The following is a 16408-nucleotide window of genomic DNA, read 5'->3' as shown; positions in this document are numbered from 1 at the left end:
AGGTTGCTTCCCTGCCCAGCATCAACCTCTTTATTTTGATTGATAGCTCACTGTCTGATTTTCCTTGCCTGGTGCCTGACGTTCCAAAAAACTGTGAGCTTTCATTGACACCTGAGGCTAAGTTCCCACCATAAGCTTTCGTGAGTTTTTGATGTTACAGATTTAAAGCAAAAAAAAAAAACAAGTAACCTATTTTACTTAATAGGTGCAGGAATGCTGTAGAAAATCTGCAACATCGAAAACTCACCAAAAGCAATGGGAACGTAGCCTAAAGAGACCGGATGCTTGATGTGGGAGATAATCTCAGGAGACAGAGACTTAACTCCTTATTTGCATGTGAACCAAAATTCTAATTACTTAGAAGTGCAGCAACAGATAGAAGATATAAAAGTGTCCATTGGTTTAGATTTACATTTCAAAGGCCTGCATGCCCACATCTGAGGTCTAACAGATTTCCTTTTAAAATTAGTGTATTGCTTTGAACTGGAGCTATTGCTCAATCAGTAGCGCCACACATAGTCACAAGGTAGCCCTAGCCTAATGGAGCACCATAGACACTAGCACTGGGAACTTTCCCTCCGTACACGCAGAACATAAACAAAAGCAAAAAGCTATTTGGCACATTACTTAATTATTTATGTATATTTATAGAATGAAATGTTGGATCTCGTACGAGCTCTATCCTTGTTTTTCACAGAACTCCTATCTATTATAGTCTAGGGCTGTTCACATATTTCTGCGGACCGCGTATTTTTCACTGAAACGCGTTGACCTGTCGGATTTTGATCCAAATCAAAGTTTAGAACTTCTCGGATGGAAAACAAAGCTGATGAAAATCGGTCATTTTTTTTTTACCTACAAGAGAAATCACTGTGGTCTGAATGAGGCCTTACTCCATTATTTATTTTTTTAAGCAGCGTTCATTCCAGGCTGCTCTACAATGAAGAGGGTTTACACACCTAAAATACATATATAAAACACAGAAACAAGCTACCATTGACAGACTATTATGGAGGGGGACACTGCCACCACGAGCTAACAGTGTGGATTCTGGGGTCTCGCTCCTTCCCTCAAGGTGTATTCCAAAAGCCGCCTCCAATAAGCAAGTTCTGGCCAAGCTGCAGGTGGAGAGGGAGCCAGGATTACGGTGAAGGCCCAGACTGCGTCTCTGTTTTACACTTACGAGAGGGAAAGAAGTATCTCCTGAACCTGATCGACACTCCGGTGAGTGTGACGTTTCTTCTTGATTTGTTTCTCTGTGGTCTTGTTGCGGATGTTCAGATACTGAATGAGTTATACAAAATGCAGCAGCTGCTCTAATAATAATAATTAATTTACAGGATGGGCCATTTATATGGATACACCTAAATTAAATGGGAATGGTTGGTGATATCATCTTCCTGTTTGTGGCACATTAGTATATGGGAGGGGGAAAACTTTTCCAGATGGGTGGTGACCATGGTGGCCATTTTGAAGTCAGCCATTTTGGATCCAACTTTATTTTTTTCAATGGCAAGAGGGTCATGTGACACATCACACTTATTGAGAATTTCATAGGAAAAACAATAGTGTGCTTGGTTTTAACGTAACTTTATTCTTTCATGAGTTTTTTACAAGTTTATGACCACTTATAAAATGTGTTCAAAGTGCTGCCCATTGTGTTGGATTGTCAATGCAGCCCTCTTCTTCCACTCTTGACACACTGATAGCAACACCGCAGAAGAAATGCTAGCACAGGCTTCCAGTATCCGTTGTTTCAGGTTGATATCACCAACCATTCCCATTTAATTTAGGTGTATCCATATAAATGGCCCACCCTGTAGATATAACACTGTTTTTTTGTTTATTTGTTTGTTTTTTATAGACGCCCATAAGAGCTATCCAATATTTTAACATTGAAAGAGTTTGCTCTCAGATTACAGCTTATCACTTCTCCACAGAACAGATTGCTTGCTAATTGCTGGGGGACCCATCTCTGGGACTCCCAATCACAGGAAATCAGGTGCACGAGCCATATTACGCCCATGGATTGGCAGATGAGCGTGTGCACTGCTGCTCCACTCAAAGGCTAATGGGCTGCCGGAGATGGCCGAATTCAGAGCTCGGCTATCTCCATCAGTCCCGTAGACAATGGCACCACTCCATTAAAAAAGGGAATGTGAGACATCTGTTCTTCTGATCATTGGAGGTCCCGGTTGTCACACCCGTACAGAATAGCCAAAAAGTTGCGATCTTGGCACAGCCTATTTAAGAATGCTATAGAAAAAAAAACACCAGCTCACCCACAGCCCGGAGATCGTGTGGCCACACGTGTGTAAATCACAGGAAAAAGAAAAGGAACTCCAGCTCCATAAAATCGATCTTTATTATTTCATCTTTAAAAGTTCATTAATCCACAAGGTTCAAGTGAAAACTTTATGCAACATAGCAGCATGTTTCAAACGCTCAGCATTCTTTGTCCATCTACATAAGAAATGACTCCCCTCACATTTAAATATGGTTATTTAAGAATGCGCCTTGTATCCATCAGTCCATAATTGTCCAACATGTTTTCCCTTTTAACGTTTTTGTACTTTTGTAGGGTCATGTTGATTTTAGCTACGAAGTTTCAAGGTCCCTTTCTGCATGCCAAGGTGTATTATTGGTGGTCGACGCAAATGAGGTACTTTTTCTTAGTGACGTTGTATATAATTATAATGCTTATGCTACCTGTAAGGTAGATATAATTTATGATATACTGTTACTTCTTTATTCTTCCAGATTTATTGTACACTTGCATCTATACTCTTATTAGATTCTGATTATATAGAGACAGAGACTCTGATTCCAGCCAAGTCTCAATAACTGGCTGCTTGTTTTAGTTTTATCACTCAAGGACTAGTAAACCTGCTACCATGTAGTCCTCCACATTCATGAGCTCTATATATAACCCCACCCGCACCACTGATTGACAGCTTTCTGTGTACCCTGTTCATAGACAGAATATCTGCAGCTAATAAAGGGATTTTATCAACACTGCATCAAGCAGCTCAGTAAGTGACACATCGCTGGAATCCAGGTACCACGGGTTTACCGTAACTAGAGGGGCCAGAAGACTGCGGCGTCTGAGCTCCTCCACTGATTAGAAGCACTTCACTATAATATTAAACCGTGAAGGTTTCTGCTAGCAGTGCAAAGGTTAATCTGTTCAGTTGAGAGCTGCTAGAGCTTTCCAGCATTGATGGTCTCAGCTGTTCAGTGTTGGCCTCTCCCTCTCCTATATATGCTCGCCTCTGGCAATCTGGGATTCCCAGTGTTAGATTTATGCTGCCTAGTTCCTAGTTCTGGAGTCGGAGGTGTTGGTTGTTTGAAGAGGCGTTTGTGTGTTAACTGCCATCTTTGCCAGAGACATAAGGAGACACTCCAATTTGCAGGGGGCCTGGGGTCAAGGGCACCTAGGTTTGAGTTAACTGAAGAACCCATGCTGTTGGGTGTGGCAACTTGTTCTGTTGCTCCAACTGTAGTTCGTCAGAAAGGGTGTCTGTGTGTGTGTGTTTCTATGTGTGTGTGTGTTTGTGTGCGCGCTTTTCCTAAACACCCACCGGAAAACTAAGGTGCCCGAGTTGTGGAAGGAATTGGCAACTCGGGGATGTACTTAATTCCTCTGTGGGTAGGTCACAATTTTTTTTACCGTTCAAGATCCATCTTGGCAAAAGTATGGTGGTAATTTCTGACTTTTTTGACAGTGGGGCGGGGTTTAGTTTGATCGACGCTAGGTTCGATCAGGACCTCAAACCTCATAAATTCTCTAGATCAACACCCATAATCGCCATTGACTCTGCACCCTTGAGCTAGGGCTATTTTACTCTTGTCGTTCGTGTGCTACATCTGCAGGTAGGGGCATTGCACTCAAAATTTATTGACTGTTATGTGCTAGAGGGCTTGCCCGCTCCTGTGGTCCTTGGACTACCTTGGTTTACGCTGCACAATCCTGTGGTAGGCTGTGTGCCCACTATGTGTTTTTTTTAAGCATTTCCGCAGCGGCAATTCCGCTGCAGAAACGCTTAAAAAAACGCTTGGTAGAAGGTCTGCAATGTTCCCCAATGATAATAAGCATGTGCTATGCACATGCCGCAGAGATTTCCGCTGCGGATTCAGTGCGGAAAAATCCGCAGCACTACCTATTATTTTGCGTAATCGCGGCGTTTTTGCCGCCATTGACTTGCATTGAATCACTTCATATCCGCATGACTACATGTGCACATGCGGATATTAAGCGATTCAATGTGCGAATGGTACCCGGGTCTGGAGAAGAGGAGACTCTCCTCCAGCCCCGGGTACCATGGTACCTGTAGAAAAAAAAAAATACATTATACTTACCTTCTGATGGCCCCCGGTCTTTTCTCCGCTGCGTCCAGTCCACAGGGAGCAGCACAGAAGCCGGTGCAGAAGGGGAGACAAGGGCTGAGCCACTTACACAGACAGAAAGCTGAGGAGAGGAGGACATGTTATTACTCCAGGATCCGCTCCATTCATTCCCTATGTGGCGTACAAGCGCTGAGCTCGGCTTTTCCGGAGCCCCATAGAGAATGAATGGAGCTGCAGTTGATCCCTGACTTTCCACTCCTTCCCGATCAGACGATGGTTCGCAGCGTCAGACCCCACGATCAGTAAGTAATCACCGAGCCTGTGGATAAGTGATAACTTGTTTTCTTCAGACATCCCCTTTAAGCAATGGAGCATGCCAGCAGAGAAGGTGGGAGGAGGCGCTGGTTACAGGGGAGACTTTACCTCTGGAGGCCCCATATAGGGCATGTGAGGGGCAGACACTTCCCGTATTCATCATTACTGAACCCCCGCTCTGTACGGCTCTTATCTGAGCTGCAGGAGATGCAGCAGTTACTAATCAGCCGCTCTCCGTTCACTTGCAGCCGCCCGAGCTCTGCTATGCCTGTTAGGGGTGAAGTTCGGGTCCTAGGAGGCAGCGACTATGCAGCCTGCACAGCAGATCACAGCCCGGGCACCGCGTTGCCGGGTAAATTTCCACTTTGTGAGTTGATTCTTGTGCAGCAGCCCCATGCAAGTTGCTCCGCTCTCCTCGGCCAGCTTCTGCTGAAGACTGAGCTCCTCTGCCCAATCTAGGAGCTCAATAGCCCTGATCACGTCAGTGGTAGCCCAGCGCTGCTGGATCAGATTTACAAATGGCAAACTAATCAGCCCTAGGTATTTCTAATATGTGCAGAGCAGGCGACATAAGTCTGACCGGTGTCCTCATAGACATTTCCACAGCCGGGGTCTAATAGGAGCAGTAAGATGGCCGTCATGGGGTCCATTGTTAGATCTCGGCTGCCATAGAAACTCATCGGCACCAAGATCGCGCCTCCCTCTCCTGTCTAAAGTGCCTAAATGCTGTGGAAGCCCCCTACTGTGTCATACAATGGATTAAGCTGCCAGGATCAGGGTTGGCTCTACTGTCGGCGGCTGAGGCAGGAGCAGGACTGTGTTATTCAGCCACACTTCTGCCGCAGATCTTGCTGCTTCTGGTTGAGACCTTGCCCTCATTTATCAATGACACGACGGATGTCCTTACTAGGTTTGACAGCATCTTTGTGGATGATAATACTCTTTTTGTCACTGCTGATGTGGAGACACTATATACTTGCATTGAACATGATGTTGGTTTTGGAGGCTGTCCGCCTCTTCCTGGGTGCCTCCGACCTGGACGGCCCTTTGTGCGGGTTTATCCTTGGGCTGCTGCGCTTTATACTTACCACAATTTTTTTTACTTTTAAAATCTGTTTTACCTGCAGAGGCGCGGTACGGCCATGGGTGCGGCCTGTTCCCCCTCATATGCCAATCTCTTCTTGGGTTTATGGGAGAGACACATCTTTGGTGGCGAGGGGGTGTGGGTCACTGACCATGTGCTGTGCTGGCACCTGTATATTTGTTTTTGTGGAAAGGTACGGCGCAGCAGCTTGGGACTTTCATGAACAGACTAAATCAAAACAATTTAAACATTCATTTAACATATAAATACCACTCAACGAAAATTGATTTCTTGGACGTCAGCCTTGGGGTCGACTCTCTGTCGTCCGTCCAGACTGTCGTCTTTAGAAAAACAACAGCAGTCAATGCTCTTATTCATGCTTCGTCTGCCCATGATCCCGCCACCATAAGGGCCGTCCAGGTCGGACAGTTCTTCCGGGTGAGGCGGATATGTTCCTCCAACCAACTGTTTGAGGCACAGGCAAAGGACCTCCAGACCCGATTTATACAACGTGGCTATAGCCGTGATTCTATTAAGAGAGGATATGCCAGGGCTAAAACAACCCCAAGATCCCAATTATTATACCAACGTAGAAGAAAGGACACAGGGAAAGGCCAAATTCATTTTATTTCCACGTTTAATAGCGAGTGGAATAATATGCGGGCAATTTTAATGAAACACTGGCCTATCCTGAGTGAGGAAGCATGTCTGGCTCACCACTTGGGCGAACGACTGTCTGACACCCAGAAGGTCTCGCAATTTAAGCGATCTTATAGTCAGCAGCCATTACGTTCCTCCTAACAGTATGTTTTTGTCATCCTTCAAAAATACACTGGGGTTCTACACCTGTGGCCACTGCCTGGCCTGCACGAATGTACTTCGCTGCAAGACCTTTGACTCTGCTGGAGGTGACCGACAATTTAAGATCCTACATTGGATCTCGTGTAGTGATCTATTATGCTTCATCTATGTGGGACTCGCCTCCAGAGAACTCAGTCAGGGTCCGCGAACACGTTAGGGACATTAATGCGGCGAGGCATGTGACCGATACCTCAGAACTTAAAACGATTCCCCGTCATTTTAAAGAATTCCACAACTGCGACCCTCGATCCCTCATGATTAGGGGTATCGATTTGATACACCTTGGGACGAGAGGTGGCAATATAAAAAAAACTTCTTGCACGATGGATCGTTACGCTTGACACCATGGCCTCCAAGGGCCTCAATGAGTCTTAGTTTTGCCTCTTTCCTCTAGATCAGTGATTTTCAACCAGTGTTCCGCGGCACACTAGTGTGCCGTGACACATGGTCGGGTGTGCCGCGGGGAAAGTTCCCCAAACTATGGTGCCCCCTCTGTTTTGTTTCCCGGCAATGCGCTCGATGCGCAGTCACGCCTTCTTACAATGTAGGAGACGTGTACAATAACACATGCGCAAGCTTTGAACCTCGCGCGACTTAATGACGTCACCGAGGCCGGCGCGTCATCCTGAGAGCGGAGAGACTCTCGCATTTGCCCGCCGCCAAGGTAATGCCCGCCAATAATGCTGACTATATGAGCTTTTGCCTGAGTATATGAACTGTTGGCAGAATACTCAGCATAAGAGCTGGTACTTTTAGTACTCCAGCAGTATACTGCATATAACAATGAGAAATGTAAAATGAGAAATACTATAGTCATGAGGCTGGAGTACTACAAGTACCAGCTCATATGCTGAGTATATGAGCTGGCACTTGTACTCTGGCCTCATGGCCATAGTACTTCTCATTGTACCCCTTTATATTGCAGTATATGAGCCACATAATAATCAGCACCATATACTGTGGCGCTGTACAGTGCACATCACCACAGTATATGATGCTGATAATCATGTGCTCATATACGTGGGACTGTATTTATGAGGTTACATGGGATTGAATATATGAGGGGGTTATCCTTTTTTATTTCACTTTTTTAAAAATAAATAATTTATTGAAAGGACCTCTGCCAGGCATATTTCACTCTTGAGGGCTAAAAAAGTAGCTCTTGTGGTGGTAAGAAGCTGATTTAAAACCCCCAAGAGTGAACTCCGTGAGAGTTGTATGTATGGAATAATAAATGATATTAGTACCGTTCTTCAGCAGTCATGTCCTGCTTGAATTGACTCTAGTGGCGTAGCACTTGGCAGCCGGCTCTATTCTACTTATAGAGAAAGCTGAGTGCTACGTCACTAGTGTCAATTCAAGCAGGAAATGCAGACCGTAGTAATATAAGTTATTATCACACACATACAGCTCTCGCGAAGTTCACTCTTGGGGGGTTTAAATCAGCTTCTTGTCACCACGAGAGCTGCTTTTTAAGCCCTCAGGAATGAAAGATGCCTAGCAGAGGTCCTTTAAGTGTGGCAGATAATGTAATACTCTTCTATTTTAGTGTGTGGCTGCGCACACTATCTCAGCAGTGATGGAGAAGTATTTGAGAATAGAAAAGGCAAATGCCGAACAGGACCCTGGACACAATCCTAACCCAAATGAAGGCCCTAGTATGAGAGTTCGACAAAAGAAAAAAGACAAGACGGTGAGCTCAAGGCAATACAGTGAAAGCTATCTTTCATTTGGATTTACTTCCACTGGGGATGCGACAGCACCAACACCACTGTGCTTGGTGTGTGGTGAGAAGCTTTCCAATAGCGCTATGGTGCCAAGCAAACTTAAACGCCATCTCCAAACGAAACACCCTTCCGTTCAAAATAAACCGATGGAGTATTTTGTTCGCTTACGTACAAACAATGAGAAAGGGGCAACTTTTTTGAGAAAAAGCACAAAGGTAAACGAGAGAGCCCTCAAAGCTAGCTACCTTGTTGCTGAACTCATAGCTAAATCAAAAAAGTCCCACACTGTGGCAGAAACATTAATACTACCAGCTTGTAAAGCTATTGTAAATGAGATGCTTGGCCCTGAAGCAGCTAAAGAGATAGCTAAAGTGCCTCTCTCTGATAACACAATTGCCAGACGGATTGATGACTTGTCTGCGGACATTGAAACAGTTGTTTTGGAAAAGGTGCGCATCAGTAAGAAATTTGCCTTGCAACTTGATGAGTCGACGGATATCAGTGGACATTGTCAGTTGTTGGCCAATGTGCGTTTTGTGGATGGTGAAGCCATTAGAGAAAACTTCCTATTTTGCAAGGCACTGACAGAAAAATCAACAGGAGAGGCAATATTCCAAGTCACATCGGAATATCTTGATAAAAGTGGACTTACATGGGAAAACTGCACAGGTGTCTGCACTGATGGAGCCGCAGCCATGGTCGGACGCATCAAAGGCTTTGTAAGTAGGGTTAAAGAAAGAAACCCAGATGTTCTTGCTACCCACTGTTTCTTGCACCGTGAGGCCCTCGTTGCAAAGACCTTACCAGCAGATCTAGCTCCTGTGTTGGATGATGTTGTGTGCATAGTGAACTTTGTGAAGACGCGACCTTTGAGATGTCGCTTATTTGCGTCTTTGTGTACAGAAATGGGAGCGGAACATAAAATCTTATTGCTCCACACGGAGGTCAGGTGGCTGTCACGCGGCAAAGTGCTGGCCCGTGTGTATGAGTTGCGAGAGGAACTTAAAATATTTCTTACAAACGAGAGGTCCGATTATTCAAAGCTGCTTGCAAGTGATGAGTGGTGTGCAAAGCTGGCTGATATATTTCAATATCTGAATGAACTAAACACACGGATGCAAGGTCGAAATGAAAACCTGCTTACAAGCACTGATAAAATGAACGGATTCTGTTTAAAGGTGCAGCTCTGGCAACAACATGTGCAGGGTGGCAACCTTCAGCTGTTCCCACTCACCGAGAAACTGCATGATGACAATACTGCTGCAATGTGCGAAGCGATTGGCAGACATTTGAAAACTCTTGAGGAGAAGTTATCGTTCTATTTCTCTTCAGCCTTCACAGAATGCCTTGACTGGGTTAGGGACCCATACAGCTCATTATCCGTTGCTGGAAAGGACATGACTTTAAAGGAGCAAGAGGAACTCGTTGAACTGAAGCAAGATCGCGGTTTAAAGCTAAAGTTTGCTGATCTTCCTTTGGACAGTTTTTGGTTATCTGTTGCCAAGGAGTTCCCCATTCTGGCCAACAAAGCTATTTTGACATTGCTCCCATTTTCAACCACATATCTATGTGAGCTGGGCTTCTCAAGCTTGACTACGATAAAAACTAAAAACAGGGAGAAACTGAGAACTGTTGAGGAAGAGCTTCGTGTGTGTCTTTCCACCATTCCTGCCAGGATATCCCTTTTGTGTTTATCGAAACAGGCCCAGGTTTCACACTGAGTGAGTAAAATAAATTTAGAATCTATATTATTAACTATATGTATAATATGACTGTTTTAGTGTCATTTTGTGCTATTTTGGTTGGTGGTGTGCCCCAGGATTTTCTAAGTATAAAAAGTGTGCCGCGGCTCAAAAAAGGTTGAAAATCACTGATCTAGAGGGCACAAAGGAGGCGTTATTACTATGTAAGTGACACAGTGATGAATTTATTATGTGGGGCATTAAGAGGAGTGCTGTTTCTGTACCACACAGCAGGTGCAGTAATAGGGTCACATTCGACAGCTGTAGCTAGGTATTGGGGAATCAGCAGAATGAGGATTTTGTGCAGGTTGGGAATAGATGACAGAGACAGTGCAAGAAATGTGAGAAGTCAAATGTGTTTTCGTTACAGATGAGTCCTGGCTAGAGAAGTTGTCATGTTGGTCTGGGCTAGATGGAAAAGACGGTAAAATAGACTACTCCACCAGAAAGAGCGTCAGCTGTAAGTTACTATATATAGCTGTACAGTAATCTCTTACATGTTCTGCAGGACTGGTAACTACCACTATATGGTCACCATATGGCGGTTATATCAGTGTTGGTCTCTGTGTAGAGATTTATTTTCAGTAACAACGCAGCCATCGGCTGAGGTTCTTCTATACACATGATCAGGGTTCACCACCGTAGTTGTGTACAAAGTTACTTGGTTAGGGGCTCACTCAGATGTTTCACCCCCTCTGAGCTGAACCCCTAGCAATGCCTCTGGGCAAAGACTTTTTCACTACCGAATATATATATATATATATATATGTATATATATATATATATAGTACAGACCAAAAGTTTGGACACACCTTCTCATTTAAAGATTTTTCTGTATTTTCATGACTTTGAAAATTGTACATTCACACTGAAGGCATCAAAACTATGAATTAACACATGTGGAATTATATACTTAACAAAAAAGTGTGAAACAACTGAAAATATGTCTTATATTCTAGGTTCTTCAAAGTAGCCACCTTTTGCTTTCATGACTGCTTTGCACACTCTTGGCATTCTCTTGATGAGGTTCAAGAGGTAGTCACCGGAAATGGTTTTCACTTCACAGGTGTGCCCTGTCAGGTTTAATAAGTGGGATTTCTTGCCTTATAAATGGGGTTGGGACCATCAGTTGTGTTGTGCAGAAGTCAGGTGGATACACAGCTGGTAGTCATACTGAATAAACTGTTAGAATTTGTATTATGGCAAGAAAAAAGCAGCTAAGTAAAGAAAAAAGAGTGGCCATCATTACTTTAAGAAATGAAGGTCAGTCAGTCCGAAAAATTGGGCAAACTTTGAAAGTATCCCCAAGTGCAGATGCAAAAACCATCAAGCGCTACAAAGAAACTGGCTCACATGAGGACCGCCCCAGGAAAGGAAGACCAAGAGTCATCTCTGCTTCTGAGGATAAGTTTATCTGAGTCACCAGCCTCAGAAATAGCAGGTTAACAGCAGCTCAGATTAGAGACCAGGTCAATGCCACACAGAGTTCTAGCAGCAGACACATCTCTACAACAACTGTTAAGAGGAGACTTTGTGCAGCAGGCCTTCATGGTAAAATAGCTGCTAGGAAACCACTGCTAAGGACAGGCAACAAGCAGAAGAGACTTGTTTGGGCTAAAGAACACAGGGAATGGACATTAGACCAGTGGAAATCTGTGCTTTGGTCTGATGAGTCTAAATTTGAGATCTTTGGTTCCAACCACCGTGTCTTTGTGCGATGCAGAAAAGGTGAACGGATGGACTCTACATGCCTGGTTCCCACCGTGAAGCATGGAGGAGGAGGTGTGATGGTGTGGGGGTGCTTTGCTGGTGACACTGTTGGGTATTTATTCAAAATTGAAGGCATACTGAATCAGCATGGCTACCACAGCATATTGCAGCGGCATGCTATTCCATCCGGTTTGCGTTTAGTTGGACCATCCATTTATTTATCAACAGGACAATGACCCCAAACACACCTCCAGGCTGTGTAAGGGCTATTTGACCAAGAAGGAGAGTGATGGGGTGCTACGCCAGATGACCTGGCCTCCACAGTCACCAGACCTGTACCCAATCGAGATGGTGTGGGGTGAGCTGGGCTGCAGAGTGAAGGCAAAAGGGCCAACAAGTGCTAAGCATCTCTGGGAACTCCAAGATTGATTGAACACCATTTCCGGTGACTACCTCTTGAAGCTCATCAAGAGAATGCCAAGAGTGTGCAAAGCAGTCATCAAAGCACAAGGTGGCTACTTTGAAGAACCTAGAATATAAGACATATTTTCAGTTGTTTCACACTTTTTTGTTAAGTATATAATTCCACATGTGTTAATTCATAGCTTTGATGCCTTCAGTGTGAATGTACAATTTTCATAGTCATGAAAATACAGAAAAATCTTTAAATGAGAAGGTGTGTCCAAACTTTTGGTCTGTACTGTATACATACACACACTGTATACAGGTGCATCTCACTAAATTAGAATATCCTCAAAAAGTTAATTTATTTCAGTTCTTCAACACAAAAAGTGAAACTCATATATTATATAGAGTCATTACAAACAGAGTGATCTATTTCAAGTGTTTATTTCTGTTAATGTTGATGATTATGGCTACAGCCAATGAAAACACAAAAGTCATTATCTTAGTAAATTAAAATAATTAACACCTGCAAAGGCTTGATAAGCAGTTAAAAAGGTCCCTTAGTCTGTTTCAGTAGGCTGCACAATCATGGGGAAGACTGCTGACTAGATGGATGTCCAGAAAGCAGTCATTGACACAGTCCACAAGGTCGCAGATTTCCAATTTTCATTTGGAAATCAAGGTCCCAGAGTCTGGAGGAAGAGTGGAGGGGCACATAATCCTAGCTGCTTGAGGTCTAGTATGAAGTTTCCACAATCAGTGATGGTTTGGGGAGCCATGTCATCTGCTGGTGTAGGTTCACTGTGTTTCATCAAGACCAAAAAGTCAGCACAGCATTTCTACCAGGAAATTTTAGAGCACTTCATGCTTCCCTCTGCCGAAAAGCTTTTTGGAGATGCAAATTTCATTCTTCAGCAGGACTTGGCACCTGTCCACGCTGCCAAAAGTACCAATACCTGGTTTACAAACAACAGTATCACTGTGCTTGATTGGCCAGCAAACTCGCCTGACCTGTATTGTCAATACGAAGATGAGAGACACCAGACCCAACAATGCAACGAGCTGAAGACTGCTATCAAAGGAACCTGGGCTTCCATAACACCTCAGCAGTGCCACAGGCTGATCGCCTCCATGCCACGCCACATTGATGCAGTAATTGATTCAAAAGGAGCAAGACCAAGTATTGAGTGCATTTACTGAACATACGTTTCAGTAGGCCAACATTTTGGATTTTAAAAACATTTTCAAGCTATTGTTATAAAGTATTCTAATTTACTGAATTAATGACTTTTGTGTTTTCATTGGCTGTAAGCCATAACCATCAACATTAACAGAAATAAACACTTGAAATAGATCACTCTGTTTGTAATGACTCTATATAATATATGAGTTTCACTTTTTGTATTGAAGAACTGAAATAAATTAATTTTTGATGATATTCTAATTTAGAGAGATGCACATGTATATGCCCTCCATCCTGGTATATATTTCCCTCATCCTGGCCCCATCCTGGTATATCTACATGTCCTCCATCCTGATATCTATGTTCCCCTTCATGGTCTTATCCTGGTGTGTGTGTGTATATAATATATATATATATATATACATATATACACAGTACAGACCAAAAGTTTGAACACACCTCATTTAAAGATTTTTCTGTATTTTCATGACTATGAAAATTGTACATTCACACTGAAGGCATCAAAACTATGAATTAACACGTGTGGAATTATATACTTAACAAAAAAGTGTGAAACAACTGAAAATATGTCTTATATTCTAGGTTCTTCAAAGTAGCCACCTTTTGCTTTGATGACTGCTTTGCACACTCTTGGCATTCTCTTGATGAGCTTCAAGAGATAGTCACCGGAAATGGTCTTCCAACAATCTTGAAGGAGTTCCCAGAGATACTTAGCACTTGTTGGCCCTTTTGCCTTCACTCTGCGGTCCAGCTCACCCCAAACCATCTCGATTGGGTTCAGGTCTGGTGACTGTGGAGGCCAGGTCATCTGGCGTAGCACTCCATCACTCTACTCCTTGGTCAAATAGCTCTTACACAGCCTGGAGGTGTGTTTGGGGTCATTGTCCTGTTGAAAAATAAATGATGGTCCAACTAAACGCAAACCGGATGGAATAGCATGCCGCTGCAAGATGCTGTGGTAGCCATGCTGGTTCAGTATGCCTTCAATTTTGAATAAATCCCCAACAGTGTCACCATCAAAGCACCCCCACACCATCACACCTCCTCCTCCATGCTTCACGGTAGGAACCAGGCATGTAGAGTCCATCCGTTCACCTTTTCTGCATCGCACAAAGAAGAGGTTGGAATCAAAGATCTCAAATTTGGACTCATCAGACCAAAGCACAGATTTCCACTGGTCTAATGTCCATTCCCTGTGTTCTTTAGCCCAAACTGTTCTCTTACGATTGTTGCCTGTTCTTAGCAGTGGTTTCCTAGCAGCTATTTTACCATGAAGGCCTGCTGCACAGTCTCCTCTTAACAGTTGTTGAAGAGATGTGTCTGCTGCTAGAACTCTGTGTGGCATTGACCTGGTCTCTAATCTGAGCTGATGCTAACCAGTGATTTCTGAGGCTGGTGACTCGGATAAATTTATCCTCAGAAGCAGAGGTGACTCTTGGTCTTCCTTTCCTGGGGCGGTCCTCATGTGAGCCTTTTTCTTTGTAGCGCTTGATCGTTTTTGCAACTGCACTTGGGGACACTTTCAAAGTTTGCCCAATTTTTCGGACTGATTGACCTTCATTTCTTAAAGTAATGATGGCCACTCGTTTTTCTTTACTTAGCTGTTTTTTTCTTGCCATAATACAAATTCTAACAGTCTATTCAGTAGGACTATCAGCTGTGTATCCACCTGACTTCTGCACAACACAACTGATGGTCCCAACCCCATTTATAAGGCAAGAAATCCCACTTATTAAACCTGGCAGGGCCCACCTGTGAAGTGAAAACCATTTCCGGTGACTACCTCTTGAAGCTCATGAAGAGAATGCCAAGAGTGTGCAAAGCAGTCATGAAAGCAAAACATGGCTACTTTGAAGAACCTAGAATATAAGACATATTTTCAGTTGTTTCAAACTTTTTTGTTAAGTATATAATTCCACATGTGTGAATTCATAGTTTTGATGCCTTCAGTGTGAATGTACAATTTCCATAGTCAAGAAAATGCAGAAAAATCTTTAAATGAGGTGTGTCCAAACTTTTGGTCTGTACTGTGTATATATATATATATATATATATATATATAAATAAATAAACACCCCATCCTGGTATATATGTCCCTTATCCTGGGCCACATCCTGGTATATATGTCCCTTATCCTAGGCCCCATCCTGGTATATATCCCTTATCCTGAGCCACATCCTGGTGTATATATCCCCCATCCTGGTATATATGTTCCTTATCTTGGGCCCAGAGGCATATCTTAGTTCAGGGGGATGAAACTTCTGAGTGGGCTACTAACAAGGAAACCCTGATTACAACTATGGTGGCGCACCCTAGTAGTGGATGTAGAATTCCTCTACTGTATCCTCCACACGCACAGTATGATGACCCTATAGTACCCCACCCCTCAACTCCCCCCGGAAAAGTATGGTGACGACAACACAGTATGATCCCCCAACTGTGACCCCCCCACAGCCTTCCATGCAGTGTAATGGGCCTACATACAGTATAATGGCCCCACACAATATAATGGTCCCCACACAGCCCTTTACACAGTATGATGGACCCCACACAAACATTCACACTGTATAATTGCTTGCATACAGTATAAAGGCTCCCACATAGACCTCCAAATATTATAATAGCCCCCACATTGCCTTCCATATAGTATAATGCACCACATAATCCTTCATATAGTGTAATGTACTACCATAGCCCTCCATATAGTATACTGCACTCTCCATAGTTCTCCTTATAGTATAAAGCGCTCCACATAGTCCTCCATATAGTATACTGCACTCCCCATAGTCCTCCATATAGTGGAAAGCACTCCCCATAGTCCTCCATATAGTAGAAAGCACTCCCCATAGTCATTCATATTGTATAGCACACTCCCTATAGTCCTCCATAGAGGATAGTGTACTCCCCATATTCCTCCATATTGTATAATATAGTCCTCCATACAATATAATATAATGCACCTCATAATTCTCCATATAGAATAATGCACTTCCATAGTCCTCCATATTGTATA

At 43.5% G+C, this 16408-nt stretch overlaps 1 long non-coding RNA gene across 2 annotated transcripts in view; it reads left to right on the top strand.

Moving 5' to 3' along the window:
• Positions 1–515: 515 nt before the first annotated feature.
• The window catches only part of LOC141234833 (uncharacterized), a 50101-nt gene continuing 34208 nt past the window's right edge, over positions 516–16408 (top strand). Inside the window, exons 1-3 of one of the 2 annotated variants that reach the window (XR_012300714.1) lie at positions 516–1224; positions 2582–2662; positions 10447–10536. This is a non-coding gene — a long non-coding RNA (uncharacterized lncRNA). The remainder of the gene's footprint in view (positions 1225–2581; positions 2663–10446; positions 10537–16408) is intronic. The other variant, XR_012300713.1, reaches the window with a different exon arrangement.

This window comes from Phyllobates terribilis, unplaced genomic scaffold (genome assembly GCF_046119375.1).
Source record: "Phyllobates terribilis strain yellow unplaced genomic scaffold, ASM4611937v1 Scaffold_644__1_contigs__length_891845, whole genome shotgun sequence".
Taxonomy (NCBI): domain Eukaryota; kingdom Metazoa; phylum Chordata; class Amphibia; order Anura; family Dendrobatidae; genus Phyllobates; species Phyllobates terribilis.
This window is presented reverse-complemented; position numbering and strand designations above follow the sequence as displayed.